We start from the raw sequence: 6926 nt of genomic DNA on the forward strand, positions 1-6926 counted from the left end.
TGCCCTGAGGGGCTGCTGCCAAAACGGGGAGAAGAGAAAGGTGACTAAGAAGCTAGTTTGCTCCTTGGCTCTTGTTTGACAGGTACCGGCTCCTGTGCCCGCCCCAGCCGCACCCCAGCAACCCCCTCTGCCCCTCCCTCCTCCAGAGCGAGCCTTGGCCCCCTGTCCCTGCCAGCAGCACAGCCATGACTTGTGGGGGAGGGGTTGCCCTGTGCCCCCACCAGCACCCCAGAACAGGGATGTCAGCCCCCCATGGGTGGGGCACAGGCCTGTTGAGGCATGCACGTGTGTCTGGAGAGCCTGGCCACCATACGTATGTGCATGGAGCCAATCAGGGGGTTCCAGGGAATAGCATGTGCTGGTGGCCCAGGGTTCTCTGAGGCATGGTGGGGACAGGCAGTGGTGGTGACTCCTCAAGGGCCAAGCACCAGCACGGAATTACTGGGAACTGTCCACAGGGTCCAGCTATTTGTTTGACTCAATGGTCCCTCTGACACCCAGTGTATGGCGGGGGGTGCACCCACCTGTGCATGCGTGACTCCCTCTGAGTGTCTGTGGGCATGCTGTATCTCCACGAGACTGTCCGTTCGTCTCAGTTGGTGTGTGTCTTCATCTTCGTCCTCCCCAGTGTCTGCATGTGTTTGTGGGTCTGAGTCCTCTCATGTTGTCTGTGTCGACAACCTCCTGTCTGTGCACACATCTCTGCTATGGGCCAGCAGTTCTGCCCTGTGGGTATCTGCGTGGGTGAAGATGGGGGCTCCCTGCTTCTGTGTCATGACCCCACAGCCACTGTTCATGGTCTGCAGGTTGGAAACAGGAATCTGAGAGAGTGTGGCCCTGGTTCCTGGCCCCTGAGAGTCCACACTGAGGTTGTAGTACCTGAGGAGTCTAGGAATTGTGGCCAGCAGTCCCATCTGAATTTGGCCTGGGTCCCGTCCCTGCTCCAAGCCCTCCTTGCTGCTGCCCCAGACCCCATTCCAACCTGCTTCTCCCTGCTTCCTTTTGCATCTTCCTGGCCCCACCCCATCTCCTGTCCCCAACCACTCTTTTCCTCCGTCCCTCTCCCTCCTCTAACCCAGCCTCTAAGCCCTTCTGTTTCTCTTTTTCTACAGCAAAAGCCTCAGGGACAAAGCGGTAGAACTGCTGCCCAGAAAGGCCTAGGATTTGGCCTCTGGTCTCAGGGTGTGGGCAGGTCAGTTCCTTCCCATTTACTGTATCTCGTTCTAAGCAGAGAGGTAATGTCACCCTTGACTGGGGTATGGTGGTGGTCATCTGGCAGAAGTGTAGAGTAGACTCAAACATTTGGAGAATTCTGGGTTTAGGCAGAGACTGTTCGGTGCTCAACAGAAAAGAGGAGCTGGGCATGGTGGCGCATGCATATAATCCCAGGAGCTCAGGAGCCTGAGGCAGGAGGATCACAGTTCAAGGCCAGCCTCAGCAACTTAGCAAGACCCTGTCTTTAAACAAAAATGAGAAAGCTTTGTGGTAGAGAACTCAAAGACTCAATCCCCAGTACTAGGGGGTGGGGCACAGAATAGAAAAAGGGTATTAAGGCAGATAGTTGCAGCTTTTTGCAAGCGATGATTAGCTGTGCCATCTTCCATACCTCCTACTCTGAGCCTTAGTTTTCTTATCTGTTAACAAGGGAATATTATTCATCCACAGAACTGTTGTGAAGATTTAACAAATGTATGTGTTTAAAGTTCTAACACAATCCTGGTATATAGTAGATGCTCAATAAAAACACTCCTCTTTGTTTTCACCAAGTCCTGTGCTTCTGGGTGAGAGATAAAGATGTGTGAGCTTGCTTACTTGGGTATAAGAATTTTTTTCTAGGGTTAGATCAGGGACCATGATTTAATCCATTTCTCTGGAACTCACATTAGCCATCAAAGCCCTTAAGTCTAATAATCAATGGAGTTTCACAGTGAAAGAGCAGCTGTCGAGAGCATCTGGTGTGTTTGCTTAATGCTCCTGATATTTTCAGTGCTTATTAATTCTAGACAGGCATTTCTGTATGGATACTCTGGGTACAGAGACCCAAGAAAGGTGTAATTGAAAGTCCACCAGCATTGTTATTAATGAATATTATCCTGAAGGTTCAACTAGTACAATAATAAAGAAGAAGGAGGAGGAAGAGGATAAAGAGGAAAAGGAGGAGGAGGAGAAGGAAGAGGAGGACGAGGTAGGGGGAGGAGGCAGAATTTTTAAGAATTACAAATGACGTGATTGTTTATTTAGGAAATCTAAGACCATCAACTGAAAGACTATTAGAACTAATGAGAGAATTTAGTAAGGTAACAATATATATTAAGTGTATAAAAATCAAAACCATTTCTTTTTTTTATTTTTTTGTACCAGGGATTGAACCCAGGGACGCTTAACCACTGAGCCACATCCCCAGCCCTTTTTAAAAGATATTTTATTTAGAGACAGGGTCTTGCTGAGTTGCTTAGGACCTTGCTAAATTGCAGAGCTGGCTTTGAACTTGTGATCCTCCTGCCTCAGCCTGCAGGGCAGCTGGGATTAGAGGCATGTGCTGTGGTGCCCCACTCAAAACCATTTCTACATAACCAAGGCAACTAATTAGAAAATAAGGACTAAAGATCCAATTCACAAAAGCAGCAACAATACCAAATACCCAGGAATAAATTAATAGGAAACATAAAATTCACAGGAAGAAAACAATAGAATTACTGACAGACATAAAATAAGACCTGATTAATAGAAAGGCATATCCTAATCCTGAATGAGAAAGCTGAATATAATATTGTAAAAGCATCAATGATTTTTTAAATAATCTACAAATGGAATGTAATTAAAATTAAAAAATAGAATGGTTTTCCTCCTGCCTGGGAACTTAACAAGTCAATTCTAAAATTGGAGGAAAAGAAAGTACATGTGAATAGCTTAGAACTTTTTGAAAAAGAAGATTAATAGGAGGAATTTGCCCTGCCAGGCTTCAAAATATCCAACAAAGCTTTCATGGTTCAAACTGTGGTTTGGGTGCATCAATATATTAATGGGAGATAATAGAGTCCAGAATAAAGTTGGATATTTATGAGAATTGTGCATATGGTAATAAAGTGTTTTAAAGATGCAGGATAAGTTCAATAAATGGAGTTGAAATAATGGATTTTCCATTTGAAGGAAATAAAGTTAAATCCTACTTCACACTATATGTTTAAAAAAAAATTATTGGCCAGGCGTGATGGTGTACACCTGTAATCCCAGTGACTCAGGAGGCTGAGAAATGTTGCAAGTTTGAGGCCAACTTCAGCAACTTAGTGAGACCCTGTCTCAAAAAACAAAACAAAACGAAACAAAACAAAACAAAACAAAGGTTTATGGGTGTAGCTCAGTGGTGGAGCATCCCTGGATTCAATCCCCTGTATGGGGTGGGGGGCAGAAGGCAAAATTTATTTAGAGCAAATTGTAACAAAGTTTAAAAATAAAAAACAAACAAATAAACAGCAACAAAAACAACAACAGCAACAAACCAACTGGAAGAAAATGTCGCAACATATATAAGGGGCAAAGGGTTAGTATTTATTTTTTAAATAAATAAATAGATGATCTCTCAGTGAATAAGCAATTTATAGCCAAACTACAAATGGCCAAAAACCAAATGAACTTCACTAAAAATCAGAGACATGCAGATCAATCCAGGGGTCAAGGGCCCCAGGGAGTCCCCTGATGGGATGCACAGGAGAGACTGTGCACCTTTCTGCAGTGAGACTCTGCTTGTGATGTATGAGATGAGCTTCCTTCTCCTCCCAGACAGGCTCTACCTCTGCCCCAGGAATGGGCGTGGGCTCTTGCTTTCCTTTGGGAAGCAAGACTTCCTCATTGCTGGCAGTCTGGGAGTTGAAGTAGGAGCCTCGGGAATTCCATGGATCTTGAACTGAAAGGGGATTTGTGAGGTCTCTCTCTCCTCCTCCTTCTCTTGTCACACCAGTCCCCAGAGTTCTCTCCTAGGCTCAGAAAATCTATCCCTCCAGAGCCCTCATTTCCGGGCAACAGAGAGAACCAAGGTGGGCTGTAGCTGGGTGTTCAAAGGGGCTGGGATCAGGGGAAACTTTGTGCCTCTGGAGACGTGGAGATCAGGACTGGGGCACCATCTTCTGCTGAGTCCTGTCTAGGCTGGGCAACCTTGAGCCAGGAGCCGCCTTGGCTGGGGCCATTGTCTGCCATGTTCCAGTCTGGAGCAAGACATTGGGGATCTCAGGGAGAAGTGTATTCCCACCTTCTGGGGTCCCAATGTGATGCAGGTGGGGTGACCTTCCCTGCAACCCATGTCAGGATGGGTCATCTTCTGTCCACTTCTGCTCATGTAGGCTGAACTTGTCTTCTCATAGTGAGTTCCCGAGACTGAGCCTGCCACTTCCTAGGTCCTCCAAGTCTCACTCCACTGGTGTTGAAGGCACTTAAGAACATCTGCAAGCTGGGCACCTTGGGATGTATGCCTGTAATTTTGGTGATTTGGGAGGCTGAGGCAAAAGGATCAAAAATTTGAGGCCGGTCTGGGCAATTTAGTGATACCCTGCCCTACCCCTTCCACCAAAAAAAAAAAAAAAAAAAAAAAAAAGAAAGAAAGAAAGAAAAGAAAAGAAAAAAAATCGGCACAGGATGTAAAGCACATGCTTACCATTGGTAAGGCCCTGAGTTCAATCCCCGGTATCATCCCCTTCCCCAGAAAAAATATCTGCAGAGGAACGGGGCCTAAGCATAGCTGGCATAAGATGCTGAAGCCCAAGGACCCCACATCAAAGGAGGCTTGGAGGGATCAGGGTTAATGAGGATGGGCTACCCAGGAAGAGGGACAGGCACCTCCTTGGCTGTGGGTGACAGAGAAGCTCCAGGCCAGAACTGTGGAGGGTGTGTGGTAGGAGCTGGGCTGGGAGGTCTGAGCCTGTTCTGGTTGGCTGACCCCCGGGAAGTCCAGGGAGTTTCCAAGCTTGGTGGGGGAGGGTCTGGTGGGAGGCCCACAGCTGGGTGGGGAGGCTTCTCTCCTCACTCCTAATCCTCCTGTTGTGGGAGGCCTAGCCTTGGTGGGGAAGAGCAGCGTATGTGTCTGTAAGTACAGGACATGTGTGACTGTGAGTACTTACATTTTTGTTCTCACACTCGTGTGCCACCGTGGGTGTGCGTTAAGCTGTGGAGCTACCCTGTGCTGCTCCATGTGACCGTGCCAGTATGTGTGGGCATCTGTGTCCTTGTGAGAACACTCAGGTATGACCTTGCATGCAGAGGTATCTGAGTGATTGTGGATGTACAAATGTCTGTGACTATGCGTGTCCTTGTGGGTTTCCATGAGGGACTCTGGGTGTCTGAAGAGCTGTGAGGGTTGGTGACTTGGTGTGCAAGAGGGTCTACGAGTGAGCTGTGTGTACCCAGGAATCCATGGCTCTGTGTACACGTCTGTAGGTCTCACCACCCTGAAGAGCTATTCTTCTTGCCTAGCATGGTGGTACATGCCTGTAATTCCAGTGACTCAGGAGACTGAGGCAGGAGGATCTCAAGTTTGAGGCCAGCCTGGGCAATTTAGTGAGATCCTGTCTCAAAATAAAAAATAAAAAGGGCTGAGGATGTAGCTCAGTGGTAGAGCATCCTTGGGTTCAATTCCCAGTACTGAAAAAAATGAAGAAAAAAAAAATAAAGGGCAACTCTTCTGAATCCTCGTCACAATCTCTAATCAGACAGCTCCGTCCCCTTCTCTCCCTCTCCTCTGTGTTACACCCTCCCAGCCCCTGAGGATGGGGGCTCACCATTTGAGGCCCTCAGCCTCTCTGTCCCTTGTAAAACTTCCTAGCTCTGAGGACCATGACTAATGGGGCCCCGTCCAGGGTGGAGGCTGCAGGGGCACCCTCCCTAGGCTAGCACCCCACAGGATCTCCCTTTGGCCCAGCCCTCCCCACCCGCCCTTCTTCAGGAAGCAGCCTCTTCTCTGAGACTCTGGGAGACAGAGAACTCACCGCCAGAACCTCAAGAGCGTATGCTGGGACCAAGGACCCTAACCCTTAGGGACACCAGAGTAGGATCAGCCTGTTTCCACCTGTTTCCCAGCCTCCCTGACATAAGCGCTCCTTCTGTACCCTGCAGGCTTCTGCCAGGGCCAGAGAGCTGCTTCCCTGAACCCTCTGGTTGCCATAGCTATCTCCTGGCTGGTGGGGCCAGCAGCAGGAGGGGTGAGAAACGGAAACTCCCAGGGCCGCAGGGGAAGCAGTAGGAGTTGACTCTGAAATCTGGGCCTATCTCTGAGCCTAAAGGGACTTTGGCCCAGAGACCAAATGCTGTCTCAAGGTCTAGTAGTCCTCCGCATGGACCACTCTGGAAAGGGGCTTTGAGGGCAGCATGTTCACCTTCTCCTGGGAGCAAGAAAACCCTCTATGCTTCGGATCCACTCCTTCATTTGTTCATTCGGACAACAGTCACTGTGCCAGGCTCCAAGTGGGAACAGGGGACATGGCTCCGTCAGGCAGGCTGTCCTCAAGTTTTCAGCTTTGTTGATGCTCCCCAGCCACAGGGAGCTCCCTACTGCGCAAGATCTGCGCAGGTAGGAGACACCCAGAGCCCCTTGCTTTGTGAAGGGCATCATCAATGATGGTGTGTGGGTCCCTGGCAGGGAGATCATGGACCCTGGTCCCAGCAGTGCCCCATCCACCTGCCACCGCCTGGGCTGTGTGTGCTGCAAAGGCCGAGCTGCTAGGCTGCCTGTTCAAGCCTGACCTGGGCTGACAGGCCCTTCTTTCAAAGGCTAGCCCAGTCTGTGCTGCTTTATTGCCCAGCTAATGACGGTGATTAGCCCAACAGGTGCCTCCTGCCACCTGGCCGCCCTCCTGCCTGCTGAGGAGGGTGGTTTCTGAGCCTCTGGAGGAGAGTTGGTCCCTGCACCCTGTGAGCGCACCCATCACAGTCAACTTCTA

The sequence above is a fragment of the Sciurus carolinensis genome, chromosome 3, assembly GCF_902686445.1.
Source record: "Sciurus carolinensis chromosome 3, mSciCar1.2, whole genome shotgun sequence".
Lineage (NCBI taxonomy): Eukaryota > Metazoa > Chordata > Mammalia > Rodentia > Sciuridae > Sciurus > Sciurus carolinensis.